This window comes from Cricetulus griseus, chromosome 2 (genome assembly GCF_003668045.3).
Source record: "Cricetulus griseus strain 17A/GY chromosome 2, alternate assembly CriGri-PICRH-1.0, whole genome shotgun sequence".
NCBI lineage: Eukaryota > Metazoa > Chordata > Mammalia > Rodentia > Cricetidae > Cricetulus > Cricetulus griseus.
This window is the reverse complement of record NC_048595.1, coordinates 48,374,114-48,395,812: the sequence shown is the minus strand read 5'-3', so window position 1 is coordinate 48,395,812 and position 21,699 is coordinate 48,374,114. Positions and strand designations below refer to the sequence as shown.

The 21,699-nt window shown below is 43.2% G+C and overlaps 1 protein-coding gene across 1 annotated transcript in view; it reads right to left on the bottom strand.

The window, feature by feature from the left end:
* Window positions 1-14,342, bottom strand: part of Jak1 (Janus kinase 1) — a 119,182-nt gene extending 104,840 nt beyond the window's left edge. Inside the window, exon 1 of the mRNA XM_027400501.2 lies at window positions 14,132-14,342. The gene's annotated coding sequence lies outside the window, so the exon portion shown is untranslated. The remainder of the gene's footprint in view (window positions 1-14,131) is intronic.
* Window positions 14,343-21,699: the final 7,357 nt, after the last annotated feature.

Sequence of the window (21,699 nt, the reverse complement as noted above, 5' to 3'; positions counted from 1 at the left end):
ATCGCTGACATTTTCGTCCTGTACTCATGAGATTCTGACATGGCTAAATTGTAGCCTCCATCCCAACCTGAAAGAGCTCTACCAGCATGTATGTGGAAAGAAGCAGGACTCTGAGATTAGACATGGTGAGGATTCCCCAGGAGGAAAAGTTGGTCTGTTCTTATCTGTTTGTTACCTAAACACACAAAGGACAGTGAAGGAAAAGGTATGAGGACAACAATCCAACATTAACTGCCCTCTGTCCTCTCAGGGTCCTAACACATTGTCAAAAAACGAACTGATTTCATCAAAGGCCTTTAGCTACTCCACAGCCCACAGGGGCAGCCATGTGCTGGACAGGAAAAGTCAGCACCATCTGCCCAACTCTGCAGTGCCCAATTTTAATCACCTACACCCAAATCCAATACACATTCTGCCTGCCCTATTTATAATTCCATCACCAAAAAGGGGAGGCAGAGCAGAAAATACCTCTGTAAATATAAAAGACATACACAAAACAACCACTAATGAAAAGAAGGATCTATGGGCCTGGGGAGATGGCTCTGTGGTTAAAGTACTTGCTGTGTAAGCATGAGGACTGGAATCCAGATCCCCAGAAACTCATGGAAATGCCAGGTGAGCATGATGGCCTGTCTGTAATTCTAACCTGAGAAGACAGAGACAGGATTCCTGGAGCAAGCCGGCTACCAAGACTTATCATATGTGTAAGTTTTAGCATTGATTGAGAGACCCTACCTCAGTGAATAAGGTAGAAGAGTTATGGAGAATGACTACCAGCATTCACCCCCACACATGTAAATGGCACCCTCACACACACATGAGCACCTAGTCAAAAAGGGGGAATCTAACATTTGACAGTCTAGTAGAAAGGCTGATGCAAAAGTTATTGTAAAAAAAAAAAATGTAGCAACCAAAAACAAGCCCATTTTAACTTTGAGCTTGCTGGCAAGGAAACACAAATTACACAACACATTTTTCTTTTTTCTTTCTGGTTATAAAATCAAAGCATATCAATTCCACAGAAGGAATATTAATAACTTACCTGAAATTTATTTATTTTAGCCACCAAAAGGGCCAAGGATATAAAATAATTTGTGAACTTTCACAAAACTGAACCACCTAACTTGCCCAGACTCCCTGCAGTAAAATGCCTATTCTTGGAATTCCTCATACAGTGTGTATAATATTCATGATCTTACATAGAGTTTAGCATTTATGCAATGAAATCGTGGAAACCTGTCAAGGAAGGGAGTATTTCCATGAGGTAGTTCCCTTCCTCAGGAGCCTGTGATGGTACAAGTTAAGTCTGCAAAAGACCCAAAACCTGGGTACAGTGGGACAGAAGGCAGGTAACAGAGTAAGGCAGGAGGAATTCAAGGCCACTCTGGACACTGAGACCCTATTTCAAAAAAAAAAAAAAAAAAAAGGAAAGATTTCAAAAAAAAAATTAGGGAGAGAAAGAAAAGTAAGTTAAGGTCATGTCAAAACATACTTAGGTGGAAAAGTTGGAGCTATTTCCCAAAGGCAACAGGGCTTCAAAGGCCTGGAGCCCCAGAAATCTTGTGACCTCAATCAAGCATGGAATCTGCATGGAAGACAGACCAGGAACAAAGGCTGGGGACAGGAGAGGTGGAGTAAAGATGAGCAACCCAGGAAAGGAAAGCCAGTTTGAAGGCTGTGAAGTCGGTCAGCTGGGAGTCACAGGAGGGGAAAGGCTAATCTTGAGGAAGGAACATCACCAGGGTAGGATGGGGAAAAGGGAAGGGAGAGATCAGCCAGAGCAAAGGCCACACCTGGCCTGCCACCTGTTTGTACAGTCAGAAACAGACAGGCTTTTACACATTCAAGACAAGTAGAAATTCAGTGTCCACATATAATGTGAAACACTGGCCCTTCTTCACACAGGCTAGTTTATATGCTGCCCGATGTCTGCTGGAATGCCCCACAGGCAGAGGCCAGCAGTTTTAACACACACAGTGTAGTCCCAGGAGCTGAGACATGTTATTAAGAAAAGCGGGGGAACTGCCCATCAGTATGGCAATGGGTCAGAAAGAGCTGGCATCAGTTTGGGGGCACTTAAATGTGCAGTGTAAGCAAGTCACCAGGTCAGGAGATCCAGCACGTCAAGTGACAATTATCCAGAATTGGAGTGCAGGTGCTGCTTCTGCTCCTTCGCCCCCTTCCCCCTCCTATCAGCTTCCTCCAGCAGGGCCTGGCTTTTCATACTCACCTTCCAGCTCAAGTCATCGCTTCCTCTGAGATGTGGCCTATTTCCCACCCCTACACATTCTCTATTTCCTCATTAGTATGTTCTGCCCTATTTCCACCATCTGAAGCCACACTGAAATTATTTATTGACAAGTTTAACATCTAAGCATGCTTGCTCCTTCAGGGCAGGCACCAAGCCTCTTTCACCCAAGTCCTTGTCACAAGTACCTATGCTGCATGTCCCCAATGTTTCGAACAGCAGAGAAATGGCTCAACCAGTGTTTGAGAATGTAAGGAGCAGAGACGAAGGAATAAAAAGAACTGGACATAGGCAAAAACGGGACATCTATATGGTTTACACAACACATGAACCTTGAGGAGAACCTCCCTCGGGAAGGGGAGCTATCAGAAGAGGAGCACACATCTACCCACAAAGGTGACAGATACAAGAGAAAAGAGTGCTTACTGTGCCTCTGGCACCAGAAGACAGTCGGGCTGGAGGCATCTGCCATCAAGGAACTGTTTTACACAACAAAGGGGGGGGGGGGGGGAGTTCAACACATGACTGAAAGGTGAACTCAAGGGAGCAACCCGGAGTATGAAGACAGCAGTCTGTTTGTAAAGGGTTAAAGAATGAGTGGGTGGAAGAAAATGAAAGATTTCAAGACATTTGGCAGCAAACTGATGAAGTGAAGGGAGGAGGACCCCCCAGAACAGTAGTGAGAAATGGAGTTCTATGTTCTTTTTCTTTTTTCAATAAATGATACCAGTCCCATCATGTTACTGCCCAATTTAGAACCTTTGACTTCCTGTTCACCATGCCAGAAAGCCAAAGTATTATGGATCACAGTGCACTGCCTGATCAAGGGCCACCTAGCTCACAACCCAGTCCCTTTTTCCTCTCTGTATATAATTTCAGAGTGTCTGTCAAAGACTTTGCATATGTTGTTTCTTCTAACCAGAAATCTTTATTTTGTGGGTCTGCATGTGTGTGTACATGCCCATGTGTGTGCCTGCATATGTGTGTGCATATCCATGTGTGTATGCCTGCATGTGTGTGCACATGTCTGTGTGTGTGCCTGCATGTGTGTGCACATGTCTGTGTGTGTGCCTGCATGTGTGTGTACATGTCCATGTGTGTGTACATGTCCATGTGTACATTATGGCCAGAAGCTGACATCAGATGTCTTCCTCAGTCATTCTCCACCTTACTTTTCTTTTTTTAAACACACACACACACACACACACACACACACACACGGGGGGGGGGGGGGTATCGGCAGACAGAGAGGGGATGGAAGTCAGTGAACAACTTGCAGGAGTGAGTTCTCTCCTTCCACCATGTGGATTCTGGGAATGGAACTCAGGTCCTCAGGGAGCAAACCCTTTAAACACTGAAGCATCTTCAGAGATAGAAAAGTTTCTTAACCTCTTAGCACAGCCTCTTTTACCTTTCAGATCTTAGTGTACAAAAACTTACTGCCCAGAGCCTGCTTGCTTCTTATTGCTCCATCTTTGTCTTAGAGCCAATGAGACATCTATTCTGACACATGGCATAAACATCACAAACATTTGTTTAACTGCTAAATCACTCTTTTCTAGTAGCAAGAAGCCTGAAGAACAAAGTCAGGCCAGGTTTGTTTTCACATATCATGATCTACATAGAGCTGCTAAATAATGAAGCAAGGTAAAAACCAGAGAGCATCTTTATATTGGCCAGCTTGCATATCAGACATGGCCTACTTCCTAAAGCCACATCAAGAGGGCTTACAATCTACGTTCAGGCCAATTCAACCCCCTCCTCCATGTCCAAGCACCCTGAGTAGAAGATCTCTGTAAACACGAGACTGAGGAAGCTGTGTAGAAGTGCCATCAGACATCAGCTGAGTTTACCAATGAGGTAACAGATGCACAATGGTCAGCAAACAGCATTTTAGAGCAGCTCTAGCTGAGCAAAATCAAGCAGTATGCAAAATTTAGGCAATGCATATGCTACTTTCTTTAGTCTAAGGTATGCAAATTAATCCTAAAATGTAGCTGGAGGTGTGTGAGGCAAAAAGAAAATTATTTTTATAATGCAAATTGTATCTGCCTGCCTTCCTGTGTGGGGCCAAAAAAATCAACTTAAAAACAAGATTTCTACAGGAAGAAATACATCTAGCAAGTTATCGCCCCACACTCTCGGGTGGGTGGGTGTGTGGGTGGGTGGGTGGGTGGTGTGTGTGTGTGTGTGTGTGTGTGTGTGTGTGTGTGTGTGTGTGTGTCTCAGATACACCACCAGCACAAACTCTAAAGACATCATTTTACAAACAGGTCTGCCTGTGCCTCTCTGCCAGCAACCCACCAGCATGAAAGATTATTTTAAATTCTACTAATTGAAAAAAAATTGCTATAAATTATAGCCTCATTATGGTCAGAGAAAATTAACTGTATTAACTATGTAAACAAGCCTGCAGATATAATCATGGTTAATTGGTGAACCTGTCAGTTCTAATACCCTTAAGCTCTTTAAGATGTTATTAAAAATAAATGATAGCTGCATTCATTACAAATTGTTCTTATTGCTACTTTGTGTAGTCAGACAAGCCTCATCACCCAAGGCACCTAAAAATGTTACATCCTAGTTCACTCTTTAAATCTCTCCAGGCAGTCTTTCCACAGAGTCAGGTGAATGGCCCTTGGCACCACTGCTCCCCACAGATCAGAATGGGGTTTTCTGTCTTTCTCAACCTTAAATGGAAAGACAAGAAAAGATTGGTCTACATGTACTTCGCTGTCAAAGCACATGGGTAAGAAGAGGACTGCAGCAGGGTGGTGGTGTCACATGCCTTTAATCCCAGCACTCAGAAGGCAGAGACAGGAGAATCTCTGTGAGTTCGAGGCCAGCCTGGTCTACAAAGCTACAAAGAGAAACCCTGTCTCTGGGGGAGGGAGGGGAAATAGAGAGAGAGATTTTCAGTTAAGAACACTGGCTGATTACCCCCTATGAGGAATGGATGGGGGGATATGAAGGGGAGGAAGGGGAAACTGGTGTTGGTATATAAAATAAAAAATAAATATATTTAAACAAAAAATATTTTCAATTGAAAAAAAAAAAGAACACTGGCTGCTCTCCAGAGGACCTGGGTTCAATTCTTAGTGTCTACAGGATGGCTCACAGTATCTGTAAGTGGATCTGGCCTCTGTAGGCTCCTGCATACACACTGTGCATATAAATTCATGCAAGCAAAACACATATAACATAAATAATAATAAATAATTTAAAAAAAGAATGGTATCAAGACTGCTGTTCCAACCACCATTCTTTTTCCTTTTTCTTTCTTTCTTTTGACAAGGGAAGAGTAGGAGGTTGTTACTGCTTGCTTGCCTGTTTGTTTTTGAGGCAGAGGCTGGGTAACCTGGGCTGGGCTCAAACTCTCCATAGCTGAGAATGACCCTGAGCTCTTCCTCCTGCCTCCACTTGCCAAGTGCTAAGATTACAGGTGTACACGACTGTGCCTGGCTTACTGTTTTTACCAATACCTAAATTCAATAAACTTGTCCAACAAGAATGTTACTAAGAATGAAATACACTTAAAATACACATATCTCTATGTTCATACACACATAACTAGGAAAAAGGACTGACTCCCTATAATGTTCTGTTTGGGGTAGATCTGGCTTCAGGGAAGTATGATATATACATAGAGCAGAAACTGTAGAAGAGGAAACAACACACATTTCAAAGTTCCTTTAACTTCTTATAATTCTTTAAGCAGCAAAGCTCCCTGGAGTATTATCTCCTTTATAAAATGTTTAATGTTAACACAACCCTAAAGACATCATTTCACAAACGAGTGTGCCTGTGTCTATGCCAGCAGCCCGCTCTTGGCTACACACATGAAGTCATAGAGGCTGAACAGCACCTTTACCCTAGTCCTCCAGGATGTGCAGTATGTTCCTCCCAAACTGTATCTCGGACAGCTTCTACAGAACTTACAGAAAAGCACCTTTGTTTCTCATTTTTCATTAAAAACTAAAGAAAAACTTAATTTATCTAGCATCTATCATGCTGCCTGCATAACAAATTCATCAATGTTAACTGCCTTCCTTAAGCACCAACAGTGTTTGTTTGTTTACCCACTATTAACAGAAATCTTTCAAAAATACAATATATCAGGTGCTCTGCTTGACATCTTCTGGGGACATGCCATACTATCTTTAAACATTCTGAATATAACTTAAGCTTTTCAAAATTGACCCAAAGCATACATACCAATCTTTTGTCAGTGGTGTTAATGTTGTCTAGAACTCACAGAGATCTGCCTCCTCTGTCTCCCAAGTGCTGGGATCAAAGGCATGAACCACCACCCGGCTAATACCAATCATTTTTTAAAGTTAAAAAATAAAACAGGCTAGATAGTTTTACCTCAAAGTATGTGCCTGACACCATTCCAAAATTTTTTTTGTTTTGTTTTGGTTTGGTTTTGGTTTTTCGAGACAGGGTGTCTCTGTGGCTTTGGAGACTGTCCTGGAACTAGCTCTTGTAGACCAGGCTGGTCTCGAACTCACAGAGATCCGCCTGCCTCTGCCTCCCAAGTGTTGGGATTAAAGGCGTGCACCACCAACGCCCGGCTCATTCCAAAATTTTTAGTAGTTAATCTTCAAATAATCTTAGAAGTAGATACTGTCTCTACCTACTCTGTGGATAAAAACAGCAATAACTTGCTCTCAGCTAAGTCCATAGTCTGGGTTCAGAGTGTCCAAAACAGATTATCAAAACCAGAAAACAGGGGTTGGAGATGGCTCACTAGTTAAGAGTACTTCCAGAGGACCAGAGTTCGGTTCCCAGAACCCGCATCAGACAGTTCAAACCCCCAGTAACTCCAGCTTCAGGAGATCCTCTTCAGGTCTCTGTGGGCACCTGTTCAGTGCCATACATTCACACAGATACACGCATCCACATAAATATAAACAAATCTTTACAGAAACAAACAGGGAAAAAAAAGAAAGGGAGAAGAGCAAGACTGCCATGCAATAAATAGATTTATTTTCTGAGTGGAGGTGTAATAAACTGCCAAGTCCATCACCTTCAGCTTCGGTTCTAGGCACTAAAGTCCTGTCTAGCAGCAGTTCTTATCCTATTGCCTCAGCAAAGCCGAGATTGCTTGCAGGATTTTCATTCTAAGGAAACACCTCTTTGAATTTGCCCTGGAGAAACCCTGAAACAGCATCTGACCCTGTTTCTGTCCCCTACTTGCACACCAGCCAACCTCTGAGCAAGGTATATGAAGTGGCCTCTTCAGCTACAGGCCTAAACTCTCCCTCCATTTCACTCAGGCCCTACAACATAAGCCCTTCTGGATGCCATACTCATCTTAACCAGTATCAGCCACACTGGTCAATTTCAAATTGCTACACTGTTTACCACAGATTCTCTCTCCAGTAAGTGTCCCAGGCTGTTTCACTCTGGCTGTCGTCTCACTTTGCATAATCCCTTTACTCCTCAAGCACTAAGACAAAAATTAGCCCTGTGCTTCCAAGGATATACATTCCTGCCCATATTCTCTAATTATGCCTATCTCTAAGATTTCTTGTATTTAATCTTTGATTGACTTGAAAACCAGTTAAACTGTCAGAGTACCTGATAACTTTAAAAACAACTCAAAATGGGTTTTGCTGCACTCCAGGGAAAGCATATATGGACTTCTTGCCACCTAGTTGGACTCTAGGCTTTCCTGCTTCCTGGTAGACTCCAAAGAACTGAGAAATCGTGACTAAATGCAGCATTTTTGTTGCTGAGGAGAAGGAAAGGGTGGTGCGGCACAGGGTAAATGCTGACCCTGTAGAGAACACAAAGTGCTTCACATCTGCTCGTTTTATTCTTGAGCTCAAAACCTCAAATGCTCTCATCTTCCCTACTCATCCTCTGGACTGAGGCCATAGTCCTGACCTCTTCCTGCTCTCTGACTCAAGAGTCCCTGCTTACAACTGTCTCACCTCCTGCTGCTCTCTCCTGAGAAGGCTGGGATCTAATTGTTGCATGCAAATAAGTCTGTCACCCATCTTCTGTACATGGACGCCTTTGCTTCAAGCCTTTGCTCATACTGTATGTCTTCCTAGCATCCCATCCGACCTCAGAACAAAGGAATTCAAGGACCTACTCAAATGAAGCCTCTTCTACTGGCTGCCTGCCAGGTTCAGCAGTGTGTGCCCCAAGTAGCAGCTATTGGGAGGCTGAGGCAGGAGTAGCTGAACCCAGGAGAAAGACCCTGACCCCATCTTTCTGTGTGAAGAGTGTACATACTTTCATACACCACCTTGTATTTAAAGAGAGTATCTTGGAAAAAAAAAAAAAAAATCTAAGGGCCAGGAGTGGTGACACACACTTTTAATCCCAGCACTTAATCCCAGGAGGCAGAGGCAGACTGATTTCTACAGGAGGTTCCTAGGACAGCCAGGACTACACAGAGTCTCTGCCCGCCCCCCCCCCAAAAAAAAAATAAGACAGCACCTCTTACTTGACCTGGAGCTCACATATTTGTCAAGCCTGGCTGGTCAGCAAGTCCCAGGGATCTCCAATTCAGCGTTGGAATTACAAGCGCATGCCATTGCACCCAGTCCTTTACATGAGTGCTGAGGATCACACTCGGATCCTCATGCTTGCACTACAAGCACTTCATCTACTCAGCCACCTCCCAACTCCACCCCATCTCTTTTTAAAAAGCATTTGTAAGCAGGATCTAGCTCTCTTGAGAGACCCTAAGAGTCTTAATTTTCACCTCTGTTGTAGCACCACTCACACTGTAAAAGCTATGTATATTTATACACAGCAAGTTTATTTCCATATAAGCTGTGCCTTTAGTCATCTGGCAAGCACTTAGCAGGTACCAAGAGATGTTTGTGTACAAAAAAGAACAAATTGCAGTATATTTTTAAAAATATAAGCTACTCCTAAATCTTAATATTGTGAAGGTTTGCAGGACACTCTGAAATCACACCATAGCACTCACTTGGTCTACTTGCATAATCCATGCCACCAAAATTGCTACTCCCTCAAAGTTTTCCTTCCAAACTGCACACCCTAGGAGGGCATGGATTCCTGTGTATTTTATTCAGTTTATTCATTCTCTGTGACTATTATTAGTAAGAGGTCAATACATATTTACTGAATTAATAAATGGTTGAACAAAGTATCATGTGAATTGATATGAAATAAATCAGTTACATAGATTTAGAATATCTCAACAAATGTCAGCTGTCTTCTGGCCAGAGTACACTTAAAAGAATTTTCCTGTTGGCTCCTATCTCTAATCCCAGCACTTGGGAGGACTGAAACAGGAGGGTGGCATACATCTGAGGCCACATACAGAGCTCCAGATCAGCCTAGGTTAGAGGAAGACTAAGACTCAAAACAACAACAATTAACAGCTCTTCCTTTTGCTACCATTGCACATATTGTCTTGAGACGAAGGGATGTACTCAGAGTACTGGGGAATGATCTGAAGAACCAGACACCGTAAAACCTCAAGTGGAAGTATCACAGGAAGGAACTTATGTTTTATTCTTTCTGGTTGCCACAAACTGCCAGAAGTGTAGGTGTACTTCAAAGGGAAGAGTATTCACAGGAATTTGTTTCCTAGCCCTGAAACCCGAGCATTTCAACATGGCAGCTGTCTAAAACCATGTTACCAGAAAGTTTTTGAGACCGGAAGCTACAGTGGCATACCTCACTGAGGCCAAGGAGAACAAGAAGCAGAGGAAGCAACAACCAAAGGACTAAGGACAGGGCTTGGTACTTAGTACAAAACACATCAGCATCAATTAGTCAATGTCAATACTGGACCTCTGCGTTACAGTATTTTTTAGGAAAAGATCTCTTACTTCTATCCCAGGCTGATCCCCAACTCCTGAATTCAAGCACTCCTCCTGCCCCAGTCTCCCAAGTACGTGGGATTACAGACATTCACCACTCCACCTCACTTGGTCAGAATTATTTAAGAAGGGAAAATGGAGGGCATAGAAATAAGTAGCATTCAGGGCTAGAGAGATGGCTCAGTGGTTAACAGCACTGACTGCTGCTCTTCCAGAGGACCTGGGTTCAATTCCCAGCACTCACATGGACCCTCATAACTGTCTATAACTTCAGTTCCAGGGGACCAAACACCCTCACACAGACATGAATGCAGTCAAAACACCAATGCACATAAAATAAAATTAAATATTTTAAAAACAACGGTAGTGTTCACTCTCCCACTGGGCCACCAACAACAGCTCTGCTCTCCTCTATGGTGAGTCTGCTTCCAATTTTAACCATGCTCAAAGGAAATGTGGTAAGAATGTGACTGTCTTTAATGGGAAAAGCAATAGAGCATGGGGGATTTTTTTTATCTGGTTTCTTACATTTTCTAATTTTTCTACAGTGAGTTTCCTCCTTGTCTTGAGAAAATAAGCTTTGTGTTAAAAAAGAAAAAGAAAACTTACAAAAAAAAAAAGTTCTGCTAAGCATACTAAATGAATCCTTCACTACAAATACAAAAATAATAATTCAGTAACATTAAACTATCCCCCCGTTCTACACTCAGCACATGAACTCAGTGCCTTCCTCACCAGCTTCCACTCTAACAATTCATTATGCAGTTTCTTCAGAGATGCTCTAGCTTGTGTGTCCTTGGGCTTCCGTGTATCATGTTTGCATTAAATACCTGGCTTCCCCACTAGACTGCAAAATAACTAAGCTGGGTGCTTTCATTTGTTTCTAGAACACGAAAGCCGGTGCCAGGAATGAAATAACTTGCCACAACATGAGCCCCAATATCTTTTTTCTCACCTGGTATCCCCAAGCATGATCTCTCCACCTGACCACTAATGACATTTTGAGCCGGCCATACTTTGTTATAGGAAGGGCTGTGCATTGCTGAGTGTTTACCAGTACACCCAGCCTCTACTCACCAGATGTCACCTTTCCCCCAGGGTGTACCTTCCAAAACTCCCCAGAGAATGGCAATGCCTCCCTGAGCCTGAAATTTTACCAAGCTGTTAACCACTGGTCTGAAAGATTCATCAAGGCTCCTTCAAGCATCTCTATTCAGTGGCAGGGCTCCATGTACCATTAAGCCCCAGCACATGAGAGAACATCAAAAGTTGCTTGCTCAGCTAGATTCTGCTTCAAAAACCCATTTCCTGTCCACCTGAAATTCCTTACATGAAAATTAGTTTTCTTAATTTTTCAGATGATTTATTTTCATGTGCCTTGGTGTTTTGCCTGCATGTGTTTGTTTGAAGGTGATGGATCCCCTGCAACTAGCATTAAGACAGTTATGAGCTGAAATGTGGGTGTTGGAATTGACCCCAGGTCCTCTAGAAGAGTAGTCAGTGCTATTAACTGCTGAGCCATCTCCCTAGCTCCATGAAAATTAGTTTTTAAAAATTCTTTGTACACAAGCCAGGCGGGTGGTACACACCTTTACTTCCAGCTCTCAGGAGGTAAAGGCAGGAGGATCTCTGAGTTTGAGGCCAGCTAGTTCCGGGACACCCAGAGCTATACAAAGAAACCCTGTCTCAAGAAAACAAAAACAAAAGAAAAATTCTTTGCACAAATATGAATATCTCAGACAACAAATCCAGCAGCTTATTATCATCTCACTAGATTATACTAAGGATATACAGAATATGTGTGCTTAATAGAGAAAACACATGTCCTGCCTGGTCTTCACTGGGCTGTAAAAAGTTTTCTATTAATACAATTATTTATATTTAGTGTTCTCTGTATAAAAGTGAGTCTAGATCTACATATATTTTCAGTAGCTGTTTCATTTGTGTTTCTCTCAAAATACATGTGTTTCTTCAAGTTTTTCGGAAGAACAGAGTAATGTCTTTTGGACAGTATTAAGATCCATAGCTGGTAATGTGCTGTTGAGATCTTTCTTCCTTAGAACCATTACTGTTTGTAAAGTAAGCCTGTTTAAACTGGCAGACTTCGAGGTCTTCTTTGGAAGTCCCAAGGTTAAGTTCCCTCATGTAATTAAAGGCAAGCATATTCCTATAAAAGAACCCTATCCTCAAAACTCTATATTTTTTACTAGCTTTTATAGCTGTTGCCTGAATTAAAGATTTTACAGCTAACGCCCCCTAGCACCTTAAATTTGTAAAGGGAGGACACCAAGTAGCCAGGAAGGTAATGGTCTTCCTGGTAAGCCAAAATGACACTAACACTTGCTGAAATTACAGCAAAATAGAACATGGTTACATTTGGGGAAATGCTGAATAATGTACCCATATTCATTCACTTTCTAGCATCATTTCCCAAAGCCAGCAAATAGCATACTGTGACATGGGGTTGAAACAGTTTAAACTAGCTGTTTTCAATACAAAGCCTAACAGTAAAATCTGAGAAAGAAAAATTACAGCAGTGTAAAGAAACAAATACAGTCTTAAGTGCCTAACTAATATGACACGTCGACTTAAGTTGTAATTACTATTTATAATGCCCACGCTTCCTCCAGTATGGTGTATCTGTTTCTTTCAACATGCTCTAGATCCATACAGAAGAGAGATATTCACTTCATATTACAAAGAATGCTATACCAGAGCTGTCTATAATGCTGGCTGGTAGTCCCCATTAACCTCCACCACAAAGTGCAAAGGAACACAATCATAATAAATTGTGTTTCTCAATAAAAAGTATTCCCTGGATCCTGGGAAACTGAAGCCAGGAATGAAATGATTTGCCACACAGCACCCCAAATCTTAATTCTCACCTTGTACCCCAACACATGATCTCTCAACTTGGGCACTACTGATTGAGCCAGGGGGTGAGGAGGTGCGTCAGCTCTTGCTTCCTACCGCCCCAAATCCTAGTACTTGGAAAACATCAGTCTCCAAAATCAAGAGCAATAAGCAACACAAAATGTGGTTTTGTAAAGGAAGGAACAAAGACTTATTTAATCAATATAAAATGTTCATCTTTTTCAAAAGCTTTCAACACTGTATATATGCCCACACATAACTCAAATATTTTCTTTTTAAAAGGGGAGGGCAACACCCAAAGACTAGATACTTGTATCTAATTGTCTCCGTGTTCTACTTATTTAACGACCCAAGGTTTTTATGCCTTCTTCCGTGAAAGAAACAATGGCAATTTTATACTACCGTAAGTACCTGCGACTGAACTCTATGGCTGGGGAGGAATTTTAATAGCATGGATACTGATGTATCCAAGCAGGAGCAGAAGACAGGTCACAACCGTGAATTAAGACTATCAATTAGGGCACAGTCCTTGTTCCCCCCGGAAATCACAGAGAATACACCTCCTAAGGGGGCACACAGGCACCTGGTGATAACCACACCTCTGATCTAGTCTCCCTAAAGAACTTGCTCCCTAAACACTCATCCCAGGAGCCTGGGAGTGTCTCCGGGGGGTTCCTACTGCATCTGAGGCAACGCGGGCGGCCGCACGGAAACGTTGCAAGGAGTTGTGGAGCCACACGGATACTAGTCCCAGTTTCGATGAATCCCTCTGGGTAGGGCTCTGCCCTGTCCATTCACCCATGGCCTTCCATCACGCTGCTTTCCAGCAAGCTGCGGTCCGGAGTTCCCGGACGCGCCCCACGCAGTCCCAAAACCCAGAAAGTCCCCCTGCACGAGCCGACCAGGTAGGACGCCAGCCACGACCCTCGGCGACTCCTGCCGAGTCCCGCGATCGGGCTGTCCCAGCGCAAGGGGCCGTCGGCGCGCAGGCCGCGGGGCCATAAACAGGATGTCGGCGGCGCGGGCCGCTGTTAGCAGAGCGGCCCTCCCCTCTCCTTCCCTCCCGGCCGCCGCCTGGAAATCCCCGCCCCGGCCGCCCGGGACGCACGGGACGCCCGGGACGCCCCGCTTCGTGCCCCTCGCACCGTCCCCGAGCTGACCGCGACCGTCTCCACCTCCCCACCGTGACACTCACTACTTCCGTGTGCGCCGGGCCGCGCGGCTCCTCGGCGCAGCGTCCGTCCGGGTCGGGCGTTCGGCTGGCGACTCGGCCAGCTGTGCGGGGCCCGGTGCGGACACCCGGGGCTGAGAAGAGGCACCGAGAGGACGAGCAGGGATGGGCGCGGGCCCGCGGCGCGTCAGCAGCTGCCGGATACTCGGCGGCTGCGGCGGCCTCTGCTCCGGGACGCGCCAGCGCCCCGCCCCTCCGCCGCAGACCCCGCCCACCCACGGGGCCGCCCCAGCTGACTACGCCCCTCGCCCGGCCCGCCTCCCGTGACGTCAGGTGCTCCCACCACCACCACGGTGGGGAGGAGCCAAAGCCAAAGCCTGAGGACCCTGGTTTGCGTCCCCGCCTGCCCGCCACGCCCCCATCCGGTCTCGCACACGCGCAGGCGTCTCTACTAGTTTCCTCTTACTACTTTGTAAGAGTTGAACTCGAATTGGGTGTAATGACACACTCTTTAATCCCAGGACTCCGGGAAGCAGAGGCAGGAGGATCTCTGTGAGACATCCCGTCTCAAAAAAAGGAAGAGAAGAAGAAGACGAACTCATGCAGAGAATAAGATCATCAGAATTCGCCTGCCTGCTGAAGTGACCTGTGCCCTTGGAGGCAATAGCCCTGTCCACGGTGTTCACCTCCGCCCACATCCAGCCACGCCAGAGGAGAGGTCAGGAGAGACTTGTTTGGCAAGAGTTTTGTCTGTCACTTTGCCCGTTGCTGCGATAAAATATGTGACAAAAGCAGTTTAAGGAAGAAAAGGTTTATTCCACCAACCATACAGTTGAAGGCATACAGACCATCATCATGAGGAGGAAGTCGTGATGACAGAAGCTTGAGGTGGAAGATCACATTGGGCACACGCTCAGGAAGAGGAGAGAATGAATGCTTGTGTTAGCTTTCTCCTTTGCATTCCATCCAGGACCCATGCAGATGGAATGATACTGCCCATAGATAACCTAATCTACATAATCCCTCACAGGCATGCACAAGGCCTGTATTCTAGGTGATCATAATCTAGATAATCCTCCTGGGCATGGCCAAGAGATATCTAAACTATGTACTCCCTCTTGGGCGATTCTAATTGTCAAATTGACAATACTAACCATCATAATAAACCAGAAATCAAGCCTCAGGCTTTCACAAGTTTCTTCAGGCCCAGTATATGTCCTGTGTAAGAGCAGGAGAAACAAACTATGGAAGAGAGTACTAAGAATTAACGTCCACTGATATCTAATGTGTGGTGATAATGTTGTTTATTATTTAATAAAGCCACTGGGGATCAGAATGCAAAGCCAGCCACACTAGTTAGCCATAGAAGCTGGCCAATGATGACACATACCTTTAATCCCAGGACTCAGGAGACAGAGGCAGATGGATCTCTTTGAGTCCAAGACCACCCTGGGCTACACAAGAGTGAATCAGTCTAAAAGAGTAACAGAGATCACACCTTTAATTCCAGCACTAGAGATGTACAAGGAAGAAGCAAAAGGTCTCATGTGAGATTCAGTTTCCAGTCACAGGGAAGATAGGATCTCCATTTGAGCTTGGTAGAGGTAACAGCTATCAGCTGGCTGCTTTGCTTCTCTGATTTTCAGCTTGAACCTCAATATCTGTCTCTGGGTTTTTATTATTTGCATTACACTAATGTGTGCCCAGTGCTTTTGATTTCTCACTAATCGTCATCTTTCATAGTAGGTTTAGTCTTATTCTACACACACACACACACACACAAAGTATGGCTCAAGTGTCTTAAATTTCGCCTTCTTAAACTGTGGGTCTTCTCATAATTTAGTGTGGGGGTGCTCACAAAATTGTGATCAAGTAAAAGATTCCTAAAATGTGTAACAAACAAAAATTAATTTAATAATCAAATATAATGAATCTGGGGTATTTCTGGCAGAGCCTGTCCATTCTGTGTCCAAATATGTCACTGCAGCCTTGGTTCTGAATACACAAGTGCACTTTGACCTGTGTGTGCTGTCACAACACACACACCAGCAAACAATGCCTGAAGCACCTTGGCTCAGATCCACCCACTAGGAATTGCACTGTTTATTTATTTATTTATTTATTTATTTAAATAGAAAGCATGCTATTGCTATAGAAACATTTTTTCTGACAAAGACTTTGACTATTTCTGCACTTGTCTCACACCATGCATCAAATTAGTATGTGCTTAGATTGGATTCTGTAAAAATGCTTGATTTTTAAAATTGGCTGGTTAGAGGCTGACAAAATGGCAAGACTGTCGCCCAGCCTGACAATCTGATTTAATTCCCAGAACCCACATCATGGGAGGAAAGATCTGACCACCAAAAGTTGTCTTTTGACCCCCACATGTGTGACATCGCATATAAGTGGCCCTCACACACATACCACACAAATAAAAATAAATGTGAAAAGTAAATTAAAAATCAAATTTCAGACACACCAAAAACAGTTTATTGTATTTTTCACTTTCAATTAGGACAGAACTTCCAGCAGTTTCTGAGATGATCTAAACATATGTCTATGATTTTTGTACTATATATCATCTGTACAACGTGGCATTCTTGGCATTGATGGTAATACAGTCAAATACCAGCCAACTTGGAAAGACATCAAAGGTGCTCTGAGTTTGCAGCATCAAATATTTGGTCAAGATTAAATGCTTTATGTAGAAACAAGCAAGCACATCTATTCTGGTTAGTTTCCTGTCAGCTTGATACAAATACAGTCATCTGGGAAGAGGGAACCTCAGTTCCCTCCAGCAACCTCCAGTTGCTGGAGAAACACCTCCAGCAGATTGGCCCATAGCAAGTCCTGTGGAGTATTTTCTTGATTAATGATTGCCAGAGTGCCTGCCCAATGTAGGTAGAACTACCCCTGTGCAGATGGCCCTGGGTGGCATAAGAAAGCAGGCTGAGTACACCATGAAAAGCAAGGTAGAAAATAGTGTTCTTCCAAGCTCTCTACTTCAGTTCCCACCTCTAGGTTGACTTTCCTCAATAATGGATTCTAATCTATAAATTAAAATAACCCTTTCCTCCCTCAAGTTGTTTTTTGACAATTTATTTATCATAGCAAGGAAAACATCAGTCTAATTTGTGTGAAAATTCATTTTCTTTCATAAATATTAAAATTATATATGTGTGTGATTATATATATGCGAAAGAATTATTTTTAAATTGAATGCTTTATAATTTATTATCGTAAATGTTTGATTTATATGTCTCCATATCCAAGGTTGCGTGGAAATTTCTCAGGCAAAAAGAGTTAAACATGGAAAAAAAGCTCAAGAAGGCCTGCCTAAAACAAGATCATACTGGAGCCAAGAGTCATAGTCATGATGATTTACAGGCAAATCTTGGCCATCTTTCTTCCTGGGTATCTTATCTGTTCAAGCAGCTCATTTCTCTGCATCCCCACTATGTGGTCCAAGCAGCCACCCTTGTTCAGCTCTTAAGCTGCCAGTGTGATTTCACTCTAGCCCCTCAGTTAATTCTCCAATTCCCACTTTTAAATGTTCAGAATCTTTCCATGCCTAAGCTCAAGCCACTCCAGTCACTTCCTAAAATCCTCCCAGGCCATGTGTGGTCAGAATTTCTGCACCTTACATTACTGCAGACTAGGACAACACACTTGTCCTGACTCCATTCACCCTGCTGGACATACTTGATGTTTTAGGGGTTCTGAGAAAGACATACTATGGAGGAGAAAAGAGCATTATTGGTCTAAAGTTATTGGATTTAAGGTTTGACACCAACCTTACCACCTGTGTTTCCCTAAATGATTTGTGGCTTACTCATAAAAATTGAGCAGCGAGCTAAATGATTTCCCATGTGCCTTCTGAAAGGAGAAGGGCTGCCAAAGACCTGGGTGGAATCAAACAGGGAGACATTAGGACTCAGTGCCTGCACCATGGGTGTTGGTGTGCAAGTCTTATCACGCCTGCCACATTGTGTACACTTCATGCTGTTCGGCACATTTTCCTCGCCTATTAAATAGGGATAATGCCTCCCTTGTGGGGGTTTGCTAAAGAATTAAGATAGGTGCTTACCATATGGCATGGGAAATTGTAGTGGCTTTTGTTTTTATCTGTGTCATAAGCAACAGGTGGAAGTGATATGAATGCAGATACCCACATAAAAATGAACTTGGTCTTATACTTCTAACCCAGCAGGGGAGATACCATGATCTCGAAGGTAGTTTTCCCAGGTCAAGGCTTATCCATTGCACTCTGGATGTACTGATCTGTATATCCACATATCCAAGATCGCATGAAAATTTCTCAGGCAAAAAGAGGTGCACGTGGAAAAATGTTTAAGAAGCCCTGCCTAAAACAAGATCATACTGAATCCAAGCATCATGACAACCTACAGGCAAATCTTGACCTTTGAGTTGACACCTCTCAGTGCCTGCAAGTTCCCCAAATTCGAGAAAACTCAAATGCTTAATTTGTGGTTATGGGTGTCTTCATAACTAACGCATGGCTGTATGCAAGTAGCATTTAAATAACAATTATGAAATGGAATATTTGCATAGTCACTTTCAAGGAGATTCACAGGAAAAAAGTTAATGAGTTAAATAGGATACACATTTTTAGATTCTGCAATCATATATGTTCATACTAACAAGTTACTTTTCATGCAGTTTTCACAAAGGCGCCATACCCTCAAAGATCCATGCGGTGTCAAGTTCAGCAGCAAGCAGTGAATATAACTTTGAAAATGGTTTTCGTCGTTACCATTTTAAAAACACTGTTGTTTGATTTGGGAGTTCCCCTGATTATTAAGGAGACTGACAATTGTTTGTGTATTTTCTCACTAATTTCCACTTTCTAAAAAGTTTACTTTATCAACGACCATGTGAGGGAACTGGTAGACTATTCTCTGCCTTTGTTCTTAGCCCACCACCTTCTGGGATGTGGCATGTCATGTCAGCTTATAATAATGAAATATTTAATAAAGACACTGTGACATTTTGGCATTCAGCTTTTTGGCATCCTGTTTGCCTAAAACATTATTTTTGTGGTTGGTTCTCCTTTTCTTATTGTCAAGTACAGTGGGTCGTTGTAGGCTGTTGAGCTTTCCTTGGGGTTTGTTGTTCCTTTGTTAGCGCTGTGGTTTTGCTGAGACTCTTTAGAAAGGATCAGCTCATCTTAAATTAGATGAACTGATACAGCTGACACTATGTATCAACTGTGTGCCACACATTGTTCTGGACTATAAACACTGAAGTTCAGTAGGACAAAATGTGTTCCTTGGAGCTGGAGAGATGGCTCAGTGTCAGGAGCACTTGATACTCTTACAAAGGATCAAGGTTCAGTCCCCATCACCCACATGGCAATTCACAACCCACTGTAACTCAGTTCCAGGGAATCTGACACCCACTTCTGGCCTCCATGGCACCAAGCATGCCTACAGTGCACATATGTATATGCAAGCAAACACTCATAGACATAGAAATAAGTCTTTTAAAATTTTATTTTTACAAAGTGCACTGAATGTTTTATGTCAACTTGACACAAGCTAAAGTCATCTGAAAGGCAATAACTTTAAGAAAATACCCGCCCCCCAAGACTGGGCTGTAGGAAAACCTGTAGATTATTTTCTTGATTGGTGATTGATGGGAAAGGGCTCAGCCCATTATGGGTAAGGCTATCCCTGGGCTGGTGGTGCTGAGGTTAATAAGAAACCTGGCTAAACAAGCCATGAGGAGAAAGCCAGTAAGCAGCCCCCTTCCATGGCCTCTGTATCAGCTCCTGCCTCCAGGTTCCTGCCCTATTTGAGTTCCTGTCCTGACTTCCTTCAATGATGGACCACCATGTGGAAGTGTAAGCAGAAATAAACCCTTTCCTCCCCAACTTGCTTTGGTCATGATGTTTCAACACAACAATAGAAACCCTAACTAGGACAGAAAGTGTTCCTTGACAAGGAAAATCATCAGAAACAAGTAAGTGGCCTGATAAGCCACAATATTCTGTCTCCCATCATGGCAAAGGAATGCTGGAATTACAGATGTTCACTATTGTGCTCAGCTATCCATGGATTTGAACTCAGTTCCTCATTCTTTCAAGGCAAGTACTTCATCCACTCAATGAGCCATCTCTCCAACCCTCACCTTTGTTTCTGTTTCATTTTGTTTTTAAACAGCCTCTTTCTCTCACCTCACCCTTAAAACACAAGGAAAGTAAAATCGAATGCTATCTTTTTAACCACCAAACTAAGCTTAGCTGTGGTTACTAGTTGCGCCTTCTCAATGTGCTTACTAACCTATTACATCAGCTTCACCTTTGATACTGAAATGATTGGACTGAGAATTTTTCCATTGCTTAGTATTGTGAAAACAGTAGCCATCTAAATATTTAATGGCAGATTAAAAGTAAAAATCAAGAGGCTGAAAGGATGGCCCTATCAGTAAAATGCTTGCTAGGCAAGCATGATGAGCCGAGTTGAGATCTCCATAACTCATTAGGTTTTATTGTTGTTGTTGTTTTGGTTTTTTGTTTGTTTGTTTGTTTGTTTTCCGAGACAGGGTTTCTCTGTGGCTTTGGAGGCTGTCCTGGAACTAGCTCTTGTAGACCAGGCTGGTCTCGAACTCACAGAAATCCACCAGCCTCTGCCTCCCGAATGCTGGATTAAAGGCGTGCACCACCACTGCCCAGCATCCATAACTCATTAGTAACTCCAGCTTTGGTGTGTGTGTGTGTGTGTGTGTGTGTGTGTGTGTGTGTGTGTGTGTGTATGAGAGACAGACAGATTCCCACCTAGTATAGTCAATTGGAGAGCTTCAGGTTAAGTGAAGACACCCCGTCTCAAAAAAATAAAGTGGAGAGTATACAGAAAGACATAATCTGATGTCAATATCTGACCTCCACACACATGTGCACACATGTATACCACACATGCACATATACATATTAAAAGATTAAAGAGCCAATCATGGTGGCAATGCCTTTATTCCCAATATTTGGGAAGCAGAGGCAAGCAGATCTCTAACTTCCAAGCCAGTGTAAAAATTGTTGACTAAGCTCTTGCCTGAAAGGCACCATGCACAGCATGAAATAAAAGTACTAAGGTATTTGCTGACTAAATCATTGAAAGAGAAAAGATGAAAAGCCAGTGAGTCATACACATTCGTGACTGTGAATACTCATGTTAAAACTTCCTGAGCCAAAATATTTGAGGGCATGCCACCACTACTATGAATTTGACATGTGGGTAAACCATCAAACTATTGCTTAAGAAAATCTTGAATATGAATTTGGAGAACTTTCTCAGCCGGTCTCTGTAAGACACGAAGTTCATTCTTCACTGCTTCAACTCTCCTAAAAAAAGACATTCATTGGCCATGCCCTCAGCCTAACATGCCACAGCTGAGTAATTGTGGTGACTTTGTAGCAATGTGACTAAAACTCGAACTTCAGCTCAGCCCTGACACAGCCTTGTACCCCTGAAGTTTCCTCCACTTCTTTTCAGTGTCAAAAGTCAGACTCTATCCAGCCCATTGTTTCCCACGAAATTATCATAAAGCTATGTTTAAGAACATATACAGGTTAG